Here is a 25,040-nt window from a genome sequence, read left to right as displayed (position 1 = left end):
CAAGCACACTGGCAAGAAAGAAAAAAACACCCGTCAGTGGTTGCGCGAGTTTGAAGGAAATTTGATTTCTCGCGAAAACAAATTATCTGAAGAAGCGTGGTTGTACAACATCGACAATGTTGACGGCTTGGGGTGGTGGTGGACAAAGCCAATGTAGCCCCCTGATGGGGTGGTATTTGCGTAAAAATAAAACTTGAGGCGAAATCTAATTAAGCGAAAGAAATATAGATTACCCGATTCGGACAGAATGTTTCCTCTAGATTTTGTTGGGTGACCCAGTTTTTATTTGATATTTTGTTATGCTGGGGGCTTTTATTAAATAAATGCTCGATTTACAGAGTTTCAAAAATCTTCAAACTTCACACATGCTTAATTTATTTAACAATATTGCCAATTTAGGACACTTTTTTTGAGAATCTGTTACCCCCCTCCCTTCCACCCCTCGTGGACAATTTTCCATACAAAAAAACTTTAATGTATGGATCATGGACCATCCCCCCCCCCCCCCAAGTGTCCACGTGGTTTATGGATGGTCACTTGTTCAGAAAAGTCAAACATTCTTCAAGATCTGATTTCTCTTGTTTTAAAGTTTTTACTTGTTTATTTTTAGTTTATTATATGCATCTTTTTAACATTTTTCTCATACAGTCCAGACTCGATTATCCGAAGACCCTGAAAAAAATATCACACTGGATAATCAAATCTTCGGATAATCGAAGCATCAAAAATATTTAATGTTTTTATTCACTTTCAAATTTGGAATTTAGCCTAGTGATGAGGCAATCTTCGATTTCAGGGGGTAGACCCGAGGAAGCCCTGAACTCAAAGTAAAAAGTATCCCTTTTTCAAGTTCACCCGTCGTCACCCTTTAAAAGGGTACCGAAAATGTACTGAATTTGACATACCCTTTTAAAAGGGTGACGCCGGGTGAACTTTAAAAAAGGATAGAAAGTATCCTTTTTGAGGATTGAAAGTACCCTTTTGAGGGATACTTCTGACTTTGAGTGTGGTTTGGACCACCCTACTGGACAGTTGTATGATGCATTCTTAAACACTTTTTTCATTATAATGTTGGAACCTGTAATAAATTTTGCCTTTTTGATTTTTTTTAAATGTTTACAAAATGCTGTTTTCAGAATATGGGAATTTTGGGATTAGCGTTTTTTATCAACATTCCAAGAGTTTTTTTTTCTTGAAAAAGTCCTATAAACTATTGTCTTTCATATGTTTATAGGTCCTATTAAAAAAACTCTAGATTTTAGGCCGATGCAAATAATTAAAGAAAAGGCCGAGGAGGGGAGGGGGCAAAAAATAAAATAATAAATAACCATAGCCTCAACATTTTAATGAAAAACGTGTTTTAAAATTAATTTTACACTAGTTCAGTTGTTTTGCAATCATTTGTTTTCAAAAAATGTAAGATTGGACGAAAACATTTTTTTTTGTGAAAAAACGTTTTTGCGTTACTATTAAATTTTCAAAAATTCAAAATATTTAAACCCAAACATGCTAAAATAATGTTTATCGCAGGGGAAAGCATTTCAAATTGATTTCAGCTGATTGTACTTGAATTTCCATTGGAGCAATTCTCCACCAAACACGGAAATGGAACTTTGTGGGAGGCTTCCCTAAGACCAAAGAAGTAATTTTGGTGTCTTGGGTAAAGTTGTAGGTATTGAAAAGGACTATTCAGAAAAAATAGGCACAGAAAATATTGGTAATTTTTCAATAATTTTTTTTTCTCAAAATACATCTTATCTACTCTGCCGTTTTACGGCGATATGATGTATACGCCATTTTGGACATTTTCAATTTTATTGTACAGTCTGATAAAGAATCTTAAAAGCTACCGCCTGACGAAAGAATTTTTCAAAAAACTGCTCTGGGGGCCATTTTATTAAGCAAACAAACAATGATGTATACGCCAATTTTACTCATCATGATGTATGTATACATTGAGAATTGATAGAAGTCAAATTCAATACTGTTTGAATGATGATTTGAGGTTTTGGGACCAAATCAAGACTGGGCAATATTTTATTATATTATTTCGATTTAATTCTTGAGGGGACGTCCATTAGGCGTCATCCATAAAGTACGTCACGTTCTGAGGGAAGAGGGGGGTTTTGAGCAAGCGTGAAATTGCGTGTTAAAAGCATAGGGAAATCGTGACAAAGGGGGGTGGAGTAAATTTTGGCTGATTTTAATGTGACGTACTTAATGGACGACACCTTATCCACATCCAAGTAGACACTTTTTTGAAAATTCTAGACCTACCCACCTCCCATGCGGACAATTGTTCATGCAAAAAATGTGTTTATGGAGCGTAGACAATCGCTAAGGGAGCGTTCTTTTATTACGTAACGCAAAGAGTCGGATTTTTAGACCCCCTCCCCTCCTCGTAACAAAATTTCCATACAAATTTTAAATTTTGTGTATAGAGCGTAACACGGCCTCAGACTCCCCCCCCCCTCCCCCCACTGCGTTACGTAATAAAAGAACGCTTCCTAATACCCTCCCCCCCCCCCTTAAAGTATCCACGTGGACAATGCATTATGGGATCCGCTCAGCTGTCAAAATAGCTGGCATTATAAATATACCCTACTTTGATCGAGCAATGTATACATACATCATTGAGAAGGAAAAGTAGTGATTTTTTATTGCTATTTTTTCGGCCAAATGATGTTTGTGGTTTAAAATCGTAGAGAATAGGAAAAACCCAGAAATTTTGTAGGGGCCACATTTTTATTATACTTTTTAACAGTTTCTACAGAGCAGACCTTAAATTAGTCATTTTAAATTGAAAAAATGAACAAAAACAGCAAATCGTGTCTACTGCAAAATCACCCCAATGGCGTATACATCATATCGCCGTAAAAGGGCAAAAAAAAGGGTAACTTTTTTTAAATTTTTTGAATATGTTTTAGGGGAAAAAATCTCACATCTTTTGGTGGTCGGCGATTATCTACGCTCCATACAAAAAGATTTCATTTGTATGGATACTGTCCACGATGGGGGAGGGGGTGGGTGGTTGAGATTTCCAAAACAGTGTCCACGTCGTTTGTGGATGGTTCCTTTACATTATTTTTATTAAGTGCATTTTTTTCAAAATAAAACCGCTCAAAGTTTAATTTTGTCCGAAAAATTCCGTTTTTTTAAATTGTGTCCTACTGAAAATATTTTGGGGAAAAGTTCAGAAAATTTCCTACAATTTTGTCTAAGAAACATTGAAGATTTGACCACTGCTTGCTGAGATACAGCGGATAAAAGAAAAAGAAATAGGAAAATTGAGTCTCTCCAAAACAACACTGCATTTTTTAATGTCAATATCTCAGCAACTAATGGTCCGATTTCAATGTTAAAATATGAAACATTCGTGAAATTTTCCGATCTTTTCGAAAACAATATTTTGAAATATTTTCAAGACTAACGTTTCAAAAGAGCCAAACATAAAATATTACGCCCTTTTGAAATGTTTATCTTGATTCAACAAAATTAACATTGAAAAGCGGACCATTAGTCGCTGAGATATCGACATTATAAATTGGAGACTTAAAAAAAAATCAATTTTCCTGTTTCTTTTTTTTTTATTCGCTGTATCTCAGTGGTCCAATCTGCAATGTTTCTTAGACAAAATTGCAGAATTTTTTTTAAAATTTTTCGAAAAGAATATTTGCAGTAATAGAAAATCATGGAAACTATTTTAAAAAATGAAAAAATCGGATTTTTTTGGACAAATTTAATTTTAGATGGCTTTACTTTGAAAACGGTGCACGTGATCAAAAAAAATTAAGTGCTTTTCGATAGCAAATTCGATTTCACTTAAAAATGAGGTCGACAAATTTTATGTGCAAGTAGCTCTCTGAAAAAAAAATGCACTGAAATGAAAATGCACGCTATTTCTATGAGATTTGAATGGTAGCGTCTCCTTAACAAAATCGAAATCGTTTTTTTAATTGTTCTAAACGTGAATTGAAAATAATATCCTGTTTTGGGCAATTCAAAAAGTCAAAACAAACTTACAATGAACGTAGGAAAATGTATTTTAAAATGTTTTAGTTGAATAAACTTCTCATTTCATTTCATTGAAATTTTCATGTTTTTTTTTAAATTTATATTTGCTTTCCCCTGATTTTTTAGAAAAAATGTGTAGGGGTATCTATTTTCAAAGGTGGAAAGCAAGCTTGCTTGGGCTGCCAACAATATAACCGTCAAATCATGAAAGCTCATGGCCAAGGTCAGCAAACGATGCGGCATGAAGAGCGGCGAAGTTCGCTATAATTGGATGGAATTCAATATTTGACATCAATTTAGGTTGTCAATATTGAGTCGATGCAGAATTTTTTTTCAAACATTCTCATCAAAGCTTAAAATGATATTGTTTGTGAAATTACTCAGCAATTTGCTATTCGTCATCCACTTAAAACCATTCACCAGGCGCTGAAATGCTAAATTTAACGTATAAAACGCTTCCTGAGAGTTATCTCAATTGAGTGACAGGTGCGCGATCAGGCCCTCGAGAAAGATGGGCGCGCGATCAATTATGTCGTTAAAGTCACGGATTGATTGATGGCGTGATTTGACCACGCGGAACACGCGCTCGCCTCTCGAGACTCATTGTTTGCTCTCCTAGGGTGGTTTTTGGTAATCAGTTTAGACATATTGTTTTTTTTTAATTTATGATTTCAAAAATCATTACAATATCGTGAATTTTAATCATTGAGCTACCAGTGGCTGATAAGACCACCTCCTCGGTCCCTCTCTTTCCATCTAATCACGGCAAGGCGCGACAACCGATAAGCCGGATTGCAATCACTAAGCGGTTGTAAACCGTAATGGACTCTCGTGTATAGAGTACGAGGGAGCAGATCACCGAACCGTTCACTGACCGAACGCCAAATGCGCGAGCTTGGAATGCTTCCTTTGAGCTCCATTCATCATCCACTGGAGTTCCAACGATAACACGTTGGTGGGATTGATAAGACTTCGGACACTCAGAATTAAAGATTTATTTTTATTTCGATTATTTCTATGAAAATTTTCACTATGGAAATAACTCGAAAATAAAAAAAACACCATAGATCAAGTTTAAATAATTATAAATTTTATTTTTGTGAGAAACATCTTCTTTTTGAGTGCCATCAATAACACCGGCCGGTCGATCGGAGCTCCACGCGTTGCCAAGTCGAGAATTTATCGCCGCTGGAAAGCATCCGAAAAGCACTTTTTTTTTACGAAAACGGTTGCATCATACGACGACGACGCCGACACGCCATCGCCCGTTACTGAATGACCGCGAATGAGCAACTTTTATGCGGTTTGTAGCGGCAGCGCGCGTGATTAGTGCCCAGCTTAGTCCCGTATTAGTGATGCACCAAGTGCACGGTGAGAGGTGCAGTTGAAAACAAAACCGATCGCGGCGCAGGTTATCAGTTACGCGTGAAAGATGCGATTGTGCTTTGAGCTTCCTTTTGGAGTTTTTTGTCGACGGGGTCTATCTTCAAACTTTCAAGAAATCGGCTGATTCCGACCATCTTTATTTTTTGTATTTTTTTATTTGGCTTAAACTTTATGGGGTCTTGACCAAAGAAGCTATTTTGTGTCATTGGTTTACCCATACAAGTCTCCATACAATTTTGGCTGCTGTCCATACAAAATTGGTACGTAAATATTCAAATAGCTGTTACTGAATTTTCTGATCAATTTGGTGTCTTCGGCAAAGTTGTAGGTATTGATGAAGACTATTGAGAAAAATAGGTACACGGAAAAAAAATTTCAGATTTTTTAATCAGCCTTTTTTTCACAAAAACTCAGTTTCCCAAAACATGGTCAAAAAATCTGCCGATGAGTTATGAATTTTTGAAAAATAATTGATTTTTGGAAAAAAAAATCGAATTTTAATGCAAAAACAAATTTGACGTAATTTTTTTATGTAAAATTGAATTTCTAATTGAAAAGTACTTTACTGATTTTTTGATAAAGGGCTCTGTTTTCAAAATATAGCCACCGAATGTTTGATTTTAGCGAAATATTTGCAGTTTTTCGATTTTTTAAAAATAGTGACCATGAATGACCATTTCTAAAAATATATTTTTTTGAAAAGTTCAAAAAAAATTCCAACAACAAATTGTCTAAGATTGGACCTCTGGTTGCTGCGATCCAGAAAAAGAAACCGGAAAATTGAAGTTTTCTAAGTCATACCTAAACAATCCACCATTTTCTAATGTCGATATGTTCGCAACTAATTTTCAATGTTAAAACATGAAACATTCGTGAAATTTTCCGTTCTCTTCGAAAAAAATATTTTGAAAAAAATAAATAAATCAAGACTAACATTTTAAAAGGGCGTAATATTTAATTTTTGCTCTCACTGTGTTGCTTGAATGTTCATCCTGCAAAGAGCAAATTGAATCGATTACGTCAAATAAATATAAATAAAAAGTCCAGTGTGATTAAAATACATATAAAATTGATTTTTGAATAAAAATATAAATTTTTGCTGCGCCAACATGAATTGTGTAGCATACTTCATAAAATTTCCATGTTTACTAAAACATGTTCTATTGAAAATGCTACTAAATATATATAGATATTTTTAAGTTTCTTCTTGATATATTTTGAACAAGCTCAGTACGGTTACATACCATTCCGTTTGTATCAAATTTGTATTTTTCATATGGCGAAAAAATAATGTACAACCTATCAATGACAACCCGGCTTACGGTACCGTCATCTGAGGGCAAATCGGGACACATATGGCGAATTGGGACAGCTGATTTAGTCTTGTAACTGCAGAATATTTAAATATCTTTGATTGATGTCGAAGGGAACAACTAAGATTGAATCGTTTCAAAATTTAAAGCTTTTCAGTGCTTTAAAAACTGCCTCCTTATTAAGACCGTAGTCCCGATTCGCCCCAGTTTACGGCACACGAAATAAAAATTCCTGTAATCGTGCATATTGTTGATTAGACATTTGAAGCAGTGTTGTCAGAAATTCAATAATTTTGCGGTTTTGTAAGATTTTTTCCAAATTTAATTAATTTCGTTAAAAAACATTCATTTATACAATTTAACAAACCATGTTAAGAATAAACTAACTGAAAACTTCTGTATGAATCTCTTGTTTTTTCTCTCTCGATTTTCAATCCTTACTCAATAAATTTTGGCCGAGTTAGCGTAACAAATTTCAGTTTCTGATTCAATAGTCATGTCTTTGGGTAATATCTTGAAAATGGAGAATCAAGATTTTTTGGCAAGAAAACTATTTGAAATCTCTTTTAAGAAAAATATTTGAAAGAGCTTTCCAATAAGAAGGTAAAGGTTATCAATTTGATGAAATTATGAAATTCTCAAACTTCTCTTTAACTCAAAATGCTTTTTGATGCTTTTAGCATTACAGGAAAATAAGTATTTTCGAAACGGAATTGCATAAGTATATTTTATCATTATAAAACACATCATTAGGGTTATCATTGATTTGGATTTTGGTCAGTCTGGAACAGAAAATTAAACCACTATATTGAGATTTCTAAATGCCAAAAAGTAACTCAATGCATTCGAAATTGTATTGCAATTGCAATTTCCTTATCCACTATCTTGTCGTGAGGTAATCAAAACTTTTCACCTTCAGAAAATCCCCTTTTCATAACCTTTCATTCCGATCAACCAGATCCAATAAACTAGTTCCGAATACGGCTCCCACACATCTGGGGGAATACCTGCTGAGCTTAATCATCATCATCACCATGGCAAAGCCGTAAATTTTGCCTCCTACGAACACGACCATCACGGGTCTTGCTGCAATCGGCTCAATCGACTTTGCTTCACCTTCCATCTGATGCTTTGAATTCCCTCGTCGGAGAGAAACTGTGTCTGTTTTCACACGAGAAATTCCCCGAAAATTCCCTTTGGCACCCAGCTCGTGTCACCACACCAAGACGTTAGTTTTTTTTTGCCTCTTTGTAACGTAAATTTAGCCTGACCTCTATTACTGTCGGATTTCGCTCAGCGTGTTTCTCTTGTACACGAGGTGGTACCGACTCTTCGGGGGTAAACACCGTGAAATGTGTAGCAATAGAGCAGCTTCTTCGTAACATGATGCACTGGTCGGCGTTGGATAACTGCTGCTGTAGTGCTACACAGTATCCAGCAGTGTGTGGGCACTGCACTGTGCGGAATTCCCGAAATAGCTCAACTAAATCTCTTCTTGTGATGATCAGTTGGGGAAATCTTCCCCAAGCAATCCCAACTAATCAGCAAACGTGTATCTGCTTTAGGGAGCTCTTCTACGGTTAAGTTATTGTGATTATTTGGGATAACTGCTTCGAATTCTCACAACTATTAGCATGTGCACGTGAACCTGCCTTCTTGCTGTTGTTCTTCCTGCATAGGCACGACCACCATAAATAAATGTAATTAGCACTAATTTTGCCCTTTCGAATCACTTGGAACTGTGGCTGGTGCAGCACGAAACCGTATTAGCGGTTAACCACACAACGAATACTCTTGACTGTTGCACACATAAGCCACTTCAATGCCAACTCTATTGTGACGGGATTTTCCTGCAAAGGGGGGAGGGTATCAACTGAAATCTACACCACCAACACTACCCAGGTGGCTGCAGTAGATGCAGTCAAAAACAATAAAGAATCCCCTCCCCCCTTTCGCTTCTTTGGCGCCCCATCACGCGGAAAACAAAGCCGCCCTTCCGGGGCCACGAGCGTTTTTCTTCTTCGTTGGTTTCCGAAAAATCTCACCTTCGAGTGGATCACCACACGCGGAACACAACTACACAATCTAGTAGAGCGCTAAGAATTACACACAGGCACACATGTACACACGACGACGACGACGACGTTGGGTTGATGCGCGCGCGAGCGTCTTCGTAACGCCGACTAAACTGAAGACGGTGGCCGCGGTGGCGCAGCGCTGAACCTCCTCTCCGTCCGGGAAACTATAGCTATAGCAGGCGGCCGAAGGGGGAACTCAGAGAGGCGGAGAGTTTGCTAGCCATGTGCGCGAGCGCGAGAGAAAGAGTTTCCGGAGCGACGGAGGGCGCAGGCGAGGTGGCAGTAGGCTGTTTGTGTGGTATTGAACTTGATTTTTTAGAGTAAATTTTCATTTCAACCTATCTGCCTGCCAAGGGAAACCGATAAGTTTGAAATAAAATTTTCTTGAGATTTTTGGATTACAACGAGAGAGTCAGATAAATTTCTGAACAAATAAATATTTGCTCACGCCTGGTTCATTCACCCGTCCTTTGGATTGCTAAGCAAAGTGCTACACCCAAAGTTAAAGACCAAGCGGATAGTCCATCCGAAAAGAAACGAGAGGAAAGTACAATTTTCTAAATGAACCCACGAGTAAAATACTCTCGGTAATTTCGGGATTTATCCTCTCCGTCCGTTCACCATTTTACTACCGAACTCTCGTATGCCGATGCCCAGTTCTGGATGTAGCCACTAAACCAATAAGAATTAAAATTGTTTGTTCGTCAAACTTATGTAGGCTACTTACAACGTTTCTTACTTGCTAGATTTTATTTCTGTTATACAGATTTTTACTCACTTCTAATTTCGACGTTCCAAAATGTATGTACTGTTGATTTTCATTACCAAAGCCCAGCATTTTATTTAAAGGAGAATTTTCAAATAGAGTGTAGCAAATATTATAAAACAGTTGTGTATGACTTAGAGTACGGCTTGGTCCATGAATGCTTTTGCTTATTTCTGACAACAATACACAATGACAAAAATTTTGAAAAATATTTGCAAAGGCCTTATTATTGGTCGAAGTGAAATTTTAGCGAGAACTTTGACTTATGGAGTAAAATTAAGTTGTGATTTAAAACATATCTCATATCGTTTATTGTACGCGAACAAAAAAAAACAGTTTTTGAAGTGATAAGCAAAACGTAAATCTATTAAATATGTAATCATTTTGTTGATTTAAAGTTGTATTTAAAGTATAACATAAGGCAACTAAAAAGGTTTTTAATAAATGATGAACCAAATCACCATGTTAATCTTGATGATTTTTTTCTGGTTTGTAGGCATCAAATCAAATCAAAAAAATATTTTTTTTGCTCCATGTTCGGTAAAACTGTACCTTAATCCAAATTATTTGCTAAAATTTTAAAAAAATCCTTAAATTTTAAACCGGAAAATATATCTGAAAATGAGAAGTAATAACTTTAAGATGACCCAAGAAAAAATAATTTAAAAGTTAATTTTTCCAGTTCTTTTTACGAAATTTTATTTTTTTAGTGGGGAAGGCAAGTGTACACGGAGAAAAAAGAGTTCCCAAAATCGTAAACAAGCGTTCATGAAAATGGGAACCTCGAACAAAGTGTTCAAATCCCATGGTACGATTTTGACAAACGTACCATGAAATTTGAACACTTTGTTCGTGGTTCTCATTTTCATGAACGCTTGTTCACGATTTTAGGAACTCTTTTTTCTCCGTGTAGTCTGAGTGTATCCAAAAATCGCCATATCATCTAATGATGTTTTCGATGCAATGGTTGTTAAAATTTTCAATTTAAAATCTGTGATTTTTTCTGTGGTATTTTAAGTTTAAATATTTTTAGTTTTACAATTATTTTTCAAAAGTCCAACTTAAGTTATTTTAAACATTTTTAAGGGTTTTTTTAAATCAATATACAGCTTCAAATTAAAAAATCGATGTACTAATTTAGTTGATATCTAGACTTTTTTTAAAAAGTCTTATATACTATTGTCTTTCTTATGGTTATAGGGCCTATTAAAAAAAACTCTAGATATGTATCTGTTCTAACCGAAATCATCCAGAATTATCACAACATAGTGTTAGAACATAGCTAAAATAGCTATTCCAATTCGCCCCATTCAACCCAGATGACGGTACGTTTTAGGCAAATTTTCAAACAATTGGCATTTAAGGTAGAGTTCATGAAAATCTGACTATATTTTAGGAAAATGTTGGTAAAGTATCAGTATCAAAGAACAACCACGTTGAAAGTTTAATGGTGGTTAATTTAAAAATTAGAAGAAAAGTGTATCTTTTTTTACCCATTATCAACCTACCCTTCCTGACGGTAACTGAAAACGATATTTTGTTAAACGCATCCTAAAATAAAAATGTTTCAAATTCAAATAAATAATTGAAATAACCTATTTCTTCTATATAAATTGTTTCGGCTCAAAGCCCTGATTTTCTGCTACCTTCCACTCACTCCCTGAGCAACCAGCAGCAAATCAAATCGTACCAATTCTTCCGCGCATGGCAAGGCAACTAAAAGTTCAGAGAGAAGAGTTCGATTTTCAGCATTTTACCATCATCGGTATCGCCGAACTCGCACTCAGCAAGAAGCAACTGAAGAAAACATTGTAAAGTTTACACTGTTAGACTTCCTCACACACAGCTCAAACATTATCGCGAACAGCGAATCTACCACCGATTCAACCCACGAAAAATCAACCCACGAAGCTACCATGTGCTTGCCCCAGACTGACGATGACGTGAGAAACGCAGCGCGAACACTTCTTCTAGTTATGAGTCACTCTGGTTCGGGAAGCTCGGCTTGACGACGCTGAGCAGTCTCTACGTGTCCATGTGAAGAATACGATGGTGTCTACTTCTATTTGAAGTGCACCGATGATTGCGGTCTTCCTGGCCGAGCCTCCAGTTGCAAAGAAGACGGTAGAGTTAACTAGATACTTTTGATCAGAACTGAGTACAAAATGACCCTTTTCGGTGAAATGACCAACTCGCTACAATCATCACTATCAGGGCGTGAATGGACTTCCGCGTGGAGGCAGTTCAAGGCTTGTGTCCCAGACAAAATATCATAAATTTTAGCCCAATAACCGTGTGACCGCGAATGATAAGATTTCAGAGTACCTTTTGCGCCACCACCACACGTAGCCACGGCGGGACGGCGTGCCCTGCAGGAGGGTACAAAAGATTATCTTCCGCCGACCAAAAACCATATAGTTAAGACATCACGCCGACAACAACCAGACGTCGTCGTGGTGTCTTGACACATGTTCATAACTTACTATATTGGGGGGCCAGTTCAGAAATTCGATCCAAAGCGTCACTTTTAAGCGTTCAAAAAAGGGGACATTTCGAACGCTTATATCTTTTTTCCCTGTGAATTAATCCAGACGGTTGAACAAATCGAAAGGGGAAGACTTTAGCTATCGTTTAATTACATAGAAAGTTTGACTAAACATAGTTAAAGCACTTAAAACATGCAATCAAAATGAGTAATTTTCCAGCACAAATTGGACAGATGACCAACCAGAGCGAGTGTATGCATTCGAGGCCGCGCCCCTTTTGCCCCGTTCTCCGGCTCTGCCGCTGGTGATCTCAAAGCAGGTTCCCTCGGGGCCCGGAGGGCCTTTTACAGAACCATACGAGTTGTGGCAATATGGGTATCAAAATTCATGGTTTTTGATACTGAACATGACAATTGACATTTCGACAGTAGTGGCCACAACCTGGAGTGGCCGGTGCCTTCTAAGCAGGTTCCCCTTGGGCCCCCGGGGTAACATTAACCGAAACATACGAGTTGTGTGTGTGTGTGTGTGGTCCAATCCAATACCCGCTAACCGGTAGCGATATTATGGGAAAGCATAGTTTGTATCAGACTTTGTATATGCCGAATGCTGATACAACTTATCTCAGTCCCGGGTATTAGGTGGTGATAGCCCTCGCGCTGCTTCCAACGACCCGTTTCAGAATGACAGAGCTCCTTGCGGTCCAATTCCGAGGTCGCTGGGCATTGTTCGGCCCCGCCTAAACATAGAAGCAAGCATCTGAAGGAAACTCGATCTATATTTAGACTTCCAATCCCCTCAGGCAAATCAGGGATCAGCGCGTATTTAATATGAGAAGATAACATGTTTCAACACTACGGATAATTTAACTGCTAGAGTGTAAACCTTCTGATGGCCGACTGCTTAGCGTCCCAGACCACCAATCCAGGGGTGTGAGTTCGAATCCCACCTGATTCATTTTCGTTTTTGTTCATATTCAAAGTTCAAATTCCTGATTCCAAATTTCAAAGGTACCGGCCGGGATTTGATCCCTGAACCTTCTGCTTGTGAGGCAGAAGCCGTAACCATTAAGCCACCGAGCCGGTCAACATTAACCGAAACATACGAGTTGTGGCAATATGGGTAACAAATTCATAGTTTTGATATTGAACCTGCAAATGGCCATTTCGACAGTAGTGGCCACAACCTGAAGTTGCCGGTGCCCTCATGGAAGGTTCACCTTGGGAACATTTATGACAATTTTGCCGACAAATCTATGAAAAAAGATAAAATAATCTTATTCTAAATTTTACTAGCAATCCAAAAACATAAACAATCTCATTAAAATTGTTTGGTCCTATGTCTTTCGGTTATGTCTCTGACATACCATCTTGAACTTTTTATTCTTCATGAGTTTTTTTTTACATTTCTTAAAATTAAAGAAATAAAAATAGAAAAACGATTCAATTTCTGACTATTCGATTAAAATCGAAACAAATATTTTGACAGTGGGGCCAGTTTCACAGAAAGCTGCCGTAATTATTTTTTTCGATCAACATTTGAGAACGATGAAAAAATTGATTGATTTGTCGTGATATGCATCTTTTGGAATAATGGAATACAAAAATATCTGTATCGTTAGTTACGCCATGTTCAGTGTTGGCAGTGAGTGATAGAAAAAAAACCTTCATCTCTCAGAAAATATCAATTGAAGAATGCGTTTTGGAAACGACTATTACATCACTCAAACTGCGCTGGCAAAATTGGGTTTGTACTGGTACAAAAACGAGGTCGCATATATTCAGCGCTTAGAATATCAGAATAAAAGAAGGGCCATGACAGTTCATCGTCACAATGTTATAAGAATTTACCAATTTTTGGTTCAAAATGGTACAAAACAAGAGGATTACGATAATCTAATATAATCGTTATCTAATTTCGATAATTCTTGTCGACGATAACTAATTTAAGATGCGCAGTGCTATTCATGTAATTGTCAGTGAGATTGTTTAATTGTTGGAGAAAGATTTAATAAATATTCTTCTTGTAATTCCGTCGTGAAACTAGGGACCTTTAAAGGGAAATGAAATGTTCGGGGAGAAATTTCAAAAACTACCAGATTACTATAAACAATAGTTTCACAACGCTTGTGATTGTTATATATCTGGAGTTTTTTTAAAAGGTCCAATAAACCAAATTTCCAGTTTTTCTTTTTTAGGTGTTTCTGAAACCTCCTTTGGTCCAACAACCAACAAACACCCAACACCCAAAAAGCAAAAACTGAAAATTTGGTTTATTGGACCTTTTCAAAAAAAAACTCCAGATATTTCTTTTTTGGCCAACATTATTTAAATTGATTCCGACTTTGTTCTTTCATGGTCGGTTGAAACCCCGAATTGACAGTTCGATTGGAACCCTAAGAGTGACATTTCGCCTCTCCATATAGGCTCTCTACGTGAGACTACTTACTTTTCCTGACATTCTAGAACGACGAAACAGCTAATTTGCTCTACTCAAAAAATCAGATTCGAATAGTAACACTTTTCAAAACAAATGATGAAAGGTTACTCTTCAGCACTGAAATGGATGCTGAAAACTTGAACTTTTCAGCACTTGTTTCGAATAGTAATACTTTTCAACATTGTTATGATTTTAACAGTGGTTTAACTAAAAACATGGACATTTAATGTACAATTCCATTCAGAGGATGTATGCGGAATTGCAACAAATGTTTTTTTGCAATTCCTGTCCTTCTGGAGAAACGAAACGGCCTATTTTCCCTACCAAAAATAAAAGATTTGAAAATCAATACCTTTCAATACCAGTGCTGAAAAGAAGGACTTTTAAACTCCTGTATCGAAAAGTAAAATATTTCAATATTGTTTTGTTTTTAACGGTGAATCTACTTAAGGGGTTACATACATGTAAATCGGCAAAAATGTCAGAGGTCGGTTTGAGCACACAATTTAACTTTTTTCAAAATCTGTTTTCAGGGCATTAAAATATACAGTTTCATCTATTAACAAAACAAATTTGAAGACATTTGGTTGTATCTTTGCCGAAATATAGCTCTTTGAAGTTAGCAGTTTCAGAAAACGGGTACCACGATATCTCAACATTGCTTCGACCAAATCGGCTCAAAATTTTGGTGAAGACTTGTTAAACCAGTCTCGTGTGCATGACGAAGGCCGATTTTCAAAAAGTTTATTTTAAAAAAAGATAAACATATTTTTTTCTGTTTTTCATATAAAAAATCGCCAGTTTTTGATTTTTGGATTTTTTGAAAATTCAAAATTTAAAAATCGGGCTTCGTCATGCACACGGGACATGTCTTGGGAGTCTTCACTCAAAATTTCAGCCAATTTGGTCCATCCCATCTCGAGATATCGTGGCACCCGTAAATCAACTTGGTGTTCAGAGAAAAACGCTCAGAAAGTTAGACAGTTGGCTTTGCGCATGGCAAAATTCTGAGCTTAAATCGTCTCTAACTCAGTTAAATCATGAACTATCTTCATGAAACTTTCTGGAGTGATTGAAAATCATCTTTTAAGTGGATTTAATAAATTTTCTGTAATATGAAATTAAGTGATTTTCTACATGTATGTAACCCCTTAACACATGGATGTTTGATATAAAATTCCATTCAAAAAGAGTTTTTCGGAATTGCAAAAAAATGTTGTAAGCAACTCGTTGCGAAACTTGATTTTGTCAGCACTCGTCGTAATTATCCAACTCGGAAAATCTCGTTGGATAAATGTACGACTTGTGCTGAAAACAATCTTATTTTCACAACTTGTTGAATAAATTACTAGTAAGCAACTCGTTGCAAAACTAGTTTTTTCAGCTCTCGTCGTATTTACGAACAAACTCGTTCTGAAAAAATCTTCTTTTTGCAACTTTTTGCATAAACTGCTATTGAAAAATCATTTAAACAAAATTTACGAATCAATGCAAATAAGCCTATTGAGTCTATAAAAATATATAAACTTGTTAGTGTTTAACCCTCTACTGTCATTTTTTTTCAATTTTTTAGCTTATCCCGTGCGTTTCCCGGTAATTTTGAACAACTTTTGTTCTACGGCAAACATAACTTCTTTTGTTTTATGTTTTTCTACTTTTATTTTTTGTGTTTTAATTTGCATTTATCTTGTTTAATTTATGTTGGTAGTATTTGGCTTGCTCTACCACATCCACCACATTTTGTCTTTCTATTTTTTTATGTTTTTACAGTCACTTTTTCAATTTTTTGCTTGTTTTTCACTTTTTCTGTTATGGAATGGCACCATTATCATTTAAATTGTAAAAAATGCGTAGACGCATAGTCTGGAACCCTACAAAAATTACTGCATGCTTCTTTTTAATAAAAATGGAGGACATGTTAGTAAAAAACACAGCCAAAGTTGACTTCTAAAAAATTACATTTTTAAAAGTCACATAAAACAACACAACTTTCAACCCTAATATTTTCTAAAATTTTAAGAGTTCGCGAAGATCTTCTTTCCAATGCTTTTTTAAGATCAAAAATTGGTTGAAAATGGATTTTTGTCATTTTTTTTATCAAAGCCCGTCTAGAGGCGGGGTTGGGTTGTAGAGGGTTAATGTATGAACTTTTCAAACAGATTTTTTTTCAAAAATGACAAACCTGCCAAGACAGCACAACCTCGCCACAACGCCGCCCGATGTCGACCTATACTACACAGTTCTCCGTAATCTGAGGTTCGGCACATTGAAATTAACCGTTTCAGCAGTGAGCGAAATTCGATAGTGCCTTGGAGGGGATAGATGGCGGGTCTGGTCCGGCGATACCGGGGCGGTTCCGAGGCAGTTCAAACCAGCAGACGAAGCCATAAATTTTCTGGCGTGAAATTGCACCGTTCAATTGGCAGTTTTTTCTGCTTCTTATTATTTAAAGTTGTTGCTGCTTGCCACTGGTGGTATCAACTTGTGTATCGGCCATAGTCCGATAGCCGCTGGTTCCGAGGTTGTGGGTGATCGATTTTTTCGCCGGGGTTGTAAATTTTATTGCAGCCTAGGTTGAGTTTGTAAATTGAGATTGTTTTTCGGGGGTTCACACTTATCGTAATGAATGCGTAAAAGGGTATATGACAAATGCTTAAATCGGTCATGACACTGTAACTGATGCAAACATTTTACGCAAAGCTCGACGAATCGAAGGTTTTTGGGTAACGCAATGCCGTAAATGTCACATTACGCATCAGCAGCAAAAGGAAGTGATCGAGTTTATGGAACCACCGCAGCCATCACATTTTGAGTAGCCGCGCATTTTATACCAAGGCCATGCAAAGCTAATTATCTCACGGTAGGTATGCGATTTACCTGGTTATTTTTCGAACACTAATTATGAACAAAATTGACAGAGTAGACAGTGTTGAAGGTGTCGAGATTCATTTTAGCGAGTTTTATTTGAGGCAGTAAGTAAAAAGATTTGTTTGAGAACAGTTGTATTATCACAAGTGTTTCGTATTGAAATTTTCGAAAATATTTTTCCATCCAATTGTTTAGCGTTAGGCGTGACAGAATGCCATTTATGCGTTCCATTTCTTTAATCAAAACTTTTAAACTATTTTAAATAACCGTTTTTGCAAACCGCAAGTTACAAATTTCACTTTCCCCTATCTCTCGATCTTTTTCCAGAATTTCACAACCTGATTTCACTTGGTGACACAGCACATACATAACCAAAAAAATAGAAGCGAACTTGCATCTGTTTGTAGACATTTTCACCTGACCTTGAACTGCAGCCAACGAATTGCATCATTTTCCGAAATGCACTGCACTTTATAGAACCAGCATGCTCTGTAGCTATCGTGGGTTGGGTTCAAAGAATATGGGGCAAGATTTACAGAACTAATTTTTCTTTGTTACTTTTAATATCGAAAATATACTTTCGATTCCAGCAACAATATTATCAACTTTGCATACATCTGGCCTCCGCTCGATAAAACTGAAAATTCATACAAAATTCATTTTACCCCAAAAGGCCCGCGATATCCAAATGGAAGCGGTGCACGAAATGCACGACCAAATTTTGCATCCCCACGTGTGCAAGTCCTACTGCAAACCAACTGACCCAGACATATTTTTCCACGAATTACCGAAATCAAATTTGACGTCGGAAATCACGAATTTGGCACCGAGTTTGGTGTTTACCGTAAATGAAATTTGCCCATCGACAATCATCTTGCGAACGAAACTTGTGCTCCCCAAACGTGAAGTCGTTTATTTTTGGGCAACGTCAGTTATTTCGCAGCGAAATACCTGTTAGAACGCAAATGGTTGGTATTTTTGTGAGCAATTTATCAATTTGAAAACTTCTCATCGTCGTCGATAGCGTGCCGCACGTAACTGCACCGCGCTGGATTCGTTCTATAGAACATTCGTAACAAACTAATTAAAGCAATTCCGATGAGATTATGTCATGTTTCGTAATTCAAAGTGATGCTGAACTTTTAGTTTCGTTTTGGTTTGTTTGGAGCTTTTGTAGGAATTCAGAAGGGGAGATTCATTGTTTGATTTTATTTTATCACAGTTTTTCTTCAGAAATCTTATCGATGTGTTAGATTTAATAAACTTTCGTAATCAAAAGACGCAAGTTGTCGCAGTTTTAGTGAAATAAGTTGTTTTTTCCCGTTTTCGTCATTTTGTCATTTTGCACGCGGCGCTCCGAAAGTTCCAGTTTTTTTTTAAACACCTCCAGTTTTCGAGTATGCCACGTAAAATTTTCCGAGGAATCCGACAAAAATATTTTCAGACATAGGCCTTTTGGTTCTTTGGACACGGTCAAAAAGTCATTTTATGTTTTCATACGACTTTTTTTCAAATGTTTGGCTCTTTGGCTCTTTGGACACGGTAAAATGCTATTTTAAGTTTTCATACGACTTTTTCAAATGTTTGGCTAGTTTTATCGGTCCTCAAATTATTTTTCCATGAAAGGCCAACTAACTAGAGATCCTAAATAGGGAGACTGGTCGAAGTGAATTTGACGTACCCAAACAGACATGAGCTTGACGTATCCAAACGAGCATTTGCCTTTACGCCCAGCAAAACTTGTCAGTGTTGCCAAGCACAAAACATACGTTGCCAGATCGATTTAGCAAACTTAGACCAGTCTCCCTATGTAGGGTCTCTACAACTAACCACCTTTCATTTTCATCTAAGACAGCTGAAATCGGTTGAAATTGTGTGATTTTTTGAAAAAGGTGGTTATTGAGAAAATGGACGAAAATGACAATTTTTGGCACCACCCTAGCACGGTGTAGGTCACTCTAATGGCCAAACAAAAAAACAAGAGTTTAATTATTTTGGCCAAGGAACCCTCAAAAAATGTTTTTCGGTTTGTGCCCTTTTCAAATGGAATTGCTGTATATACACTAGGGTGGCTAGACATAATCGATTTTACAGAAAAGGTCCCTCTTTTTTACCATTTGATTTTTATAATTTTCATTTTTCACTCAATTTAAAAATTAACACCGTAGAAGTATAGTCCTGAATATCATCTAAAAGTTTCCCGAAGAAAGTATAATCCTATCTTGCTTCTGAAAAAAAAGATACAGAGTTTTAAAAGAGTTTTTTTTTATATTTCTTGCCAACAGCCAGTTTTCGGTAGATATTTTGAAATCTTAAATTTTGACGTAATAAGGAAGCAACCTACACAGTAAAAAAATCATGGTTAAATTTAATCTAAAAAGGAGTACATCTTTTATGTCAGAAAAAAAGCTTTAATTTTACCTTTAGTAAAGTGTAAATTTACAACTGGCAGACGCTAGGAAAAAATATATGTAATAGGGTGGGTACGTTTTTCAAAAAGTTCTCGGATCAAGTTTTAGTATGGTTCCCCTTGTAGGGCATGCCCATAGGGACTTTCATGCCAAATATCAGCTCATTTGGTTGTAAACTGGCTGCGCGCATCAGGGTTAAAGTTTAAATGGGAATTACTATGGGAAAATTGGAAATTTTGTTCAAACGCTCCTACAGGTCTAGGAAAATAACGCGCCAACTTCTGGTATGGTCAGGCCTATGGGGAATGGTCTGGAGAACACTTTTCCCGAAGAGAGCATATGGATTCGTTGTCCCTAGACCTGGCGCATCGGCAAACAATCCGATGTCTCCGAAATCAACGGTTTTCCCCCAAAAAGCATAAAATTTTCCTTAGCATGCTATGAAAGCTTGATGAACACCGCGACGCCATACGTCAGGCAGCTACCACGTGGTTGAAATATTTGCAAAAAAATACAAATTTGCTATGCAATGATTCTAAATTCGACTAAATAATATTAGGATTGCTCGAAATGATCATTTTCTAGTTCAAAGAAGGTTTGCAATTGAATATTCCAGCCGTTTCTCACCCACGTGGTAGCTGCCTGACGTATGGCGTCGCGTTGTCATCAAGCTTTCATAGCATGCTAAGGAAAATTTGATGCGTTTTGGGGGAAAACCGTTGATTTCGGGACATCGGATTGTTTGCCGATGCGCCAGGTCTAGGGACAACGAATCCATATGCTCTCTTCGGGAAAAGTGTTCTCCAGACCATTCCCCATAGGCCTGACCATACCAGAAGTTGGCGCGTTATTTTCCTAGACCTGTAGGAGCGTTTGAACAAAATTTCCAATTTTCCCATAGTAATTCCCATTTAAACTTTAACCCTGATGCGCGCAGCCAGTTTGCAACCAAATGAGCTGATATTTGGCATGAAAGTCCCTATGGGCATGCCCTACAAGGGGAACCATACTAAAACTTGATCCGAGAACTTTTTGAAAAACGTACCCACCCTAATATGTAATCTCAAAAAAATATCAAACCGGCGATAGTTATATCTAGCTTACTAAGTCCGCGCCCCATCCCGCACGGCCAACTCGCCGCTGTGAAAACTGAATTATCAAAGCCAATGTACCAAATTTAAACAGATACTTAAAATAACCCAAAAATCCGCAATCCGCTTGTGGAGCAGGGGGTCACTTTTTCTGGACCCCTTAGTCCATCATTTGATTTCGGTTTGCCATTTTTACATCTCAAGACATTAACATTTAACATAAATTTTGTAAGAAGATTTGATTTATCAGATGAGTCATATTTATTTGCAAATTTGGGCTTTAGATTTCATCAACGTTGTAGACAAAGTGTATCTTTCCCCAAATGTTAGTTTATAAAAGGTGTAAAAAGGATATCCATCAGATGTTTGAGACGATTATTTTTGCCTTCCTCACCATACTGAGGAAAGGCTATAAAATCACTCGAAAAATGAACTTCTTAATTCGACCTCGTAGACCTACCTTCACGTATACCTATCGACTCAAAATCAAATTCTGAGCAAATGTCTGTGCGTGTGTATGTCTGTAAGTCCGTGCACCGAAAAAAATGCACTCGATTATCTCCGGACTGGCTGAACCGATTTGGGCCGTTCTGGTCTCATTCGATCCGTCTTAGGGTCCCACATGACCTATATTAACTATTATGAAGTTTTGTTAAGTATTTCAAAAGTTATGCTAAAAAAACGATTCTGGCTAAAGTTTGAAAGATTGTAAAAGGGTGGTTTTTGTAAGAAAACCCGTCTGATCATACATTTTTAGAAAGGTATTTGAAAGTCCTTTCTAATGAGCCCAAAACATTGAAGATCTGATAACCCTATCAAAAGTTATGAGCACTTTAGTGCCATTTGTACTCCTTTTAGAGGCCGGATCTCAAATATGTTGATGAAAAAGTTGTCCGGATCTATCATGCGACCCATCGTTGGATAGGTAATCAAAAGACCTTTCCAATAAGCCCAAAAGATTGCAGATCTGAGAACCATATCAAAAGTTATGAGCACCTAAGTGTCATTTGTACACATTTCAGAGGCCGGATCTCAAATATGTTGATTAAAAAGTTGTCCGGATCTATCATGCGACCCATCGTTGGATAGGTAATTAAAAGACCTTTCCAACAAGCCCAAAAGATTAAAGATCTGATAACCCTATCAAAAGTTATGAGCACTTTAGTGTCATTTGTACACATTTTAGAGGCCGGATCTCAAATATGTTGATGAAAAAGTTGTCCGGATCTATCATGCGACCCATCGTTGGATAGGTAATTAAAAGACCTTTCCAACAAGCCCAAAAGATTGCAGATCTGAAAACCCTATCAAAAGTTATGAGCACTTTAGTGCCATTTGTACTCCTTTTAGAGGCCGGATATCAAATATGTTGATGAAAAAGTTGTCCGGATCTATCATGCGACCCATCGTTGGATAGGTAATCAAAAGACCTTTCCAACAAGCCCAAAAGATTGCAGATCTGAGATCTCTATCAAAAGTTATGAGCACCTAAGTGTCATTTGTACACATTTCAGAGGCCGGATCTCAAATATGTTGATGAAAAAGTTGTTCGGATCTATCCGGAGATCTGGCTCCCGGGATTTTGTTGATTTGAAACTCCCGGGAGAAATGAACAGATATATTTTTTTACTGCCTTAAGGCTTAAAAAACTTTCAAGTAATATAACTTTAAGTAATATAACAATTTTCATGAAACAGCCCCGTAGGTGTTGTTCTAATATTACGTCCAATGATTTTTGGGATTCTAGACCCCATACTCCATGTAGATATGTTGTAAGAAGTAAAATTTAGATAAAATTTGTAGGTTTGACATTCTTACTACAGAAACAAATATGTACATAATTGTGAGGAAGGCACCAACCACCATCGGTGGATTAAGTAACGTTTTTTCCATAGATTTGTAATTGAATTTTGTAGAACGCGATTTGATCAATCTGTAATTTCTGCAATCGAAACCATCGTTCCAACTTTAGGTAGTTAGGGTAGTTGGTGGGAATTTGTATGGAAATTTTGTTGAGGGGGTAAAAAAATCCTAATTTTTGCGTAACGTAATAAAAGAACGATCCCTTAGTTACCGTTCCGATTTTTTTTGAGGCTCGGGCGTCCGTGTTAGATTGACATGCGTTGGGTGTTTCAGTGTTATGTTTTGAAAAGCGTTCCACCCAGAACCCCGCTAATTAGCTTAACAATCTAAAGTATTAATTTCACTACTCGCTTACTGATCACTTCCACTTCACTTCCTTTTTTTCTGTCATTCAGTTGTTAATCCTCACGTTCCAGCATGAGCGTTTTCACTTTACGACTCCCCTCTTTTCCGATATCCGGTTTCCCGGCAGTGCCTGGAATCGGTATCGCGCAATCACGTGTCAAGTTGTGAAACCACAACTAAAATAAAACAACAACAACCAAAACATAACACGAAAAAAAGCTAACGCATACTCACGCACTTCAAACTTTTTCTCACAGCAAAATTTATCGAAAAGAAGCTCAAGCTTTGAAGCTCTCCAAATAAGAGTGTATTTATCAGCTGATATGTCTTTTTTTTATTTTGCGTGTAAAATATTTACAAAAATGTTTTTATAGCGATTAAACTTGCTAAATTCGGCATCCTTTAAATTTGGATCCCCGGGATTTCACCACGGTTTGCTCATTCGAAGGGTTTTCCCGAACATAACACAACCATAACAATTTAGCGTGTGCTGTGTGTAAGTCTGAGTGTGAGTGTAATGGGAGTAGGAAAACCCATGACCATGCTGGATTTTCGCGTATCGATTTCTGGTGCGGCTCGTCTCACGTGTACCTTACCGACACTGACTGCTATGCTGTTTGCATATCTGCAGGGGGTCAACAATTAAAATTGACGTTTCGGTTGGTTTTCTTCAGGGTTGACATTGAGTGATGTGAAAACGTTTTTGTTGTTGTAAATGAGCATGGAATGAATGTAAACTAAATAGTTACATACTATAATGCTATTACAGAGCGATGAGTACTGAAGTGGTGTGTTCGATTGAACGCATGAGGATGAGGTATCGATTTTCTACAAGGTTTCTGCATCCTTGGATGCACCTTCATCTCCGCCTACTTTGAACGTGTAGCTGAACTTTGTTCATTGCGAATGGCGTTGGTTTGTGGATGAATTCAATGAAACATTGCTTTTGTAAAGTACATCCATTAAGAACCGAAAAGTATACTTAAACTTATGTATAGAGTGTGTATTGATGACTGATCTCTAACCACAGACACTAATTAAAACAGCGTTTCTCAAACTAGTATAGAACAACACAGCATTAAAGAGAAGACAGGCTTGCCAGAAATTTGGTGTGCCAGGATGGTAGGAAGCTGCCAGAGAGAGATAGTGGTCAATATTCACCCCGGAAACACTTGGCCGATACGGGTTCGTTCTTGCCTTGCGGATACTCTAATCAATTTGCCAAACTTGTATCACAATGCGTTTTCTTTTCTTCTCTTTATTCACTGCACAACCCCCGGACGGTTTGTCCTTGTCGTTGTCGTATCACCCGCAGAACAACTTCAGTCTTCAGCTCTAATCGATAATAATGGGAACTGTGCACTTTGTGCCTTCCACGTATAGCTGCGTACAATATCACATGTAGAACATTAAGCTGGACGAAAGCACTGAAACTAACCCACAATTTGCTCCGTCGCCAACGTCGAAATATCTCCGGGAAAATCGCGAAAAACCGCAACCAAATTTTCCTACTTTTCCTCCAAAATGACCAGAGATATGGGCACGAGCGAAAAATTGAAGCGCACACGAGTTGTTCGGTTCACATCTTGTAACACTTTGTGCAATCCGGCCGAACGTACCGAGGTCAGAACCTGAATCCTATCGGTGTGTGAGTGCGAGAAGGATCATCATCATCCCCTTTTTGTATGACGTGCGATGGGGTGTCCTGTTGGGCATTGGTGGTGGTGTGTTGAGTTGTCAGTCAGTGTCATCCCTGAAGGCTGAGTGATTTTGGGGTTGTTTTGCTGCAGCATGTTTGTTGTTGTGAGTGGGAATGTCGACACGTGGTCGACCTAGTTTGTTTGCATGTTGAAATGTAGATGGCTTGAACAATGTGTTGGTATACTTGCAGGCCGATTTAATAAAATTCAAATAAATACTAAAATATATATAATATATACAGTGTATTATACACAGCAATTCCAGAGCCTAAACCGAAAA

General features: G+C 37.3%; 1 protein-coding gene across 4 annotated transcripts in view; it reads right to left on the bottom strand.

Moving 5' to 3' along the window:
• Positions 1-24,657, bottom strand: part of LOC120417786 (solute carrier family 41 member 1-like) — a 79,689-nt gene extending 55,032 nt beyond the window's left edge. For 2 of the 4 annotated variants that reach the window (XM_039579948.2, XM_039579951.2), the window contains exon 1: positions 8,759-8,915. The gene's annotated coding sequence lies outside the window, so the exon portion shown is untranslated. Of the gene's footprint in view, positions 1-8,758; positions 8,916-24,498 lie in introns of those variants that run through there. The other 2 variants (XM_039579950.2, XM_039579952.2) reach the window with 2 other exon arrangements.
• Positions 24,658-25,040: the final 383 nt, after the last annotated feature.

The sequence above is a fragment of the Culex pipiens genome, chromosome 1 (genome assembly GCF_016801865.2).
Source record: "Culex pipiens pallens isolate TS chromosome 1, TS_CPP_V2, whole genome shotgun sequence".
In the NCBI taxonomy this organism is placed as follows: domain Eukaryota; kingdom Metazoa; phylum Arthropoda; class Insecta; order Diptera; family Culicidae; genus Culex; species Culex pipiens.
The sequence above is the reverse complement of the archived record's forward strand: the minus strand, read 5'-3'. Positions and strand labels throughout refer to the sequence as shown.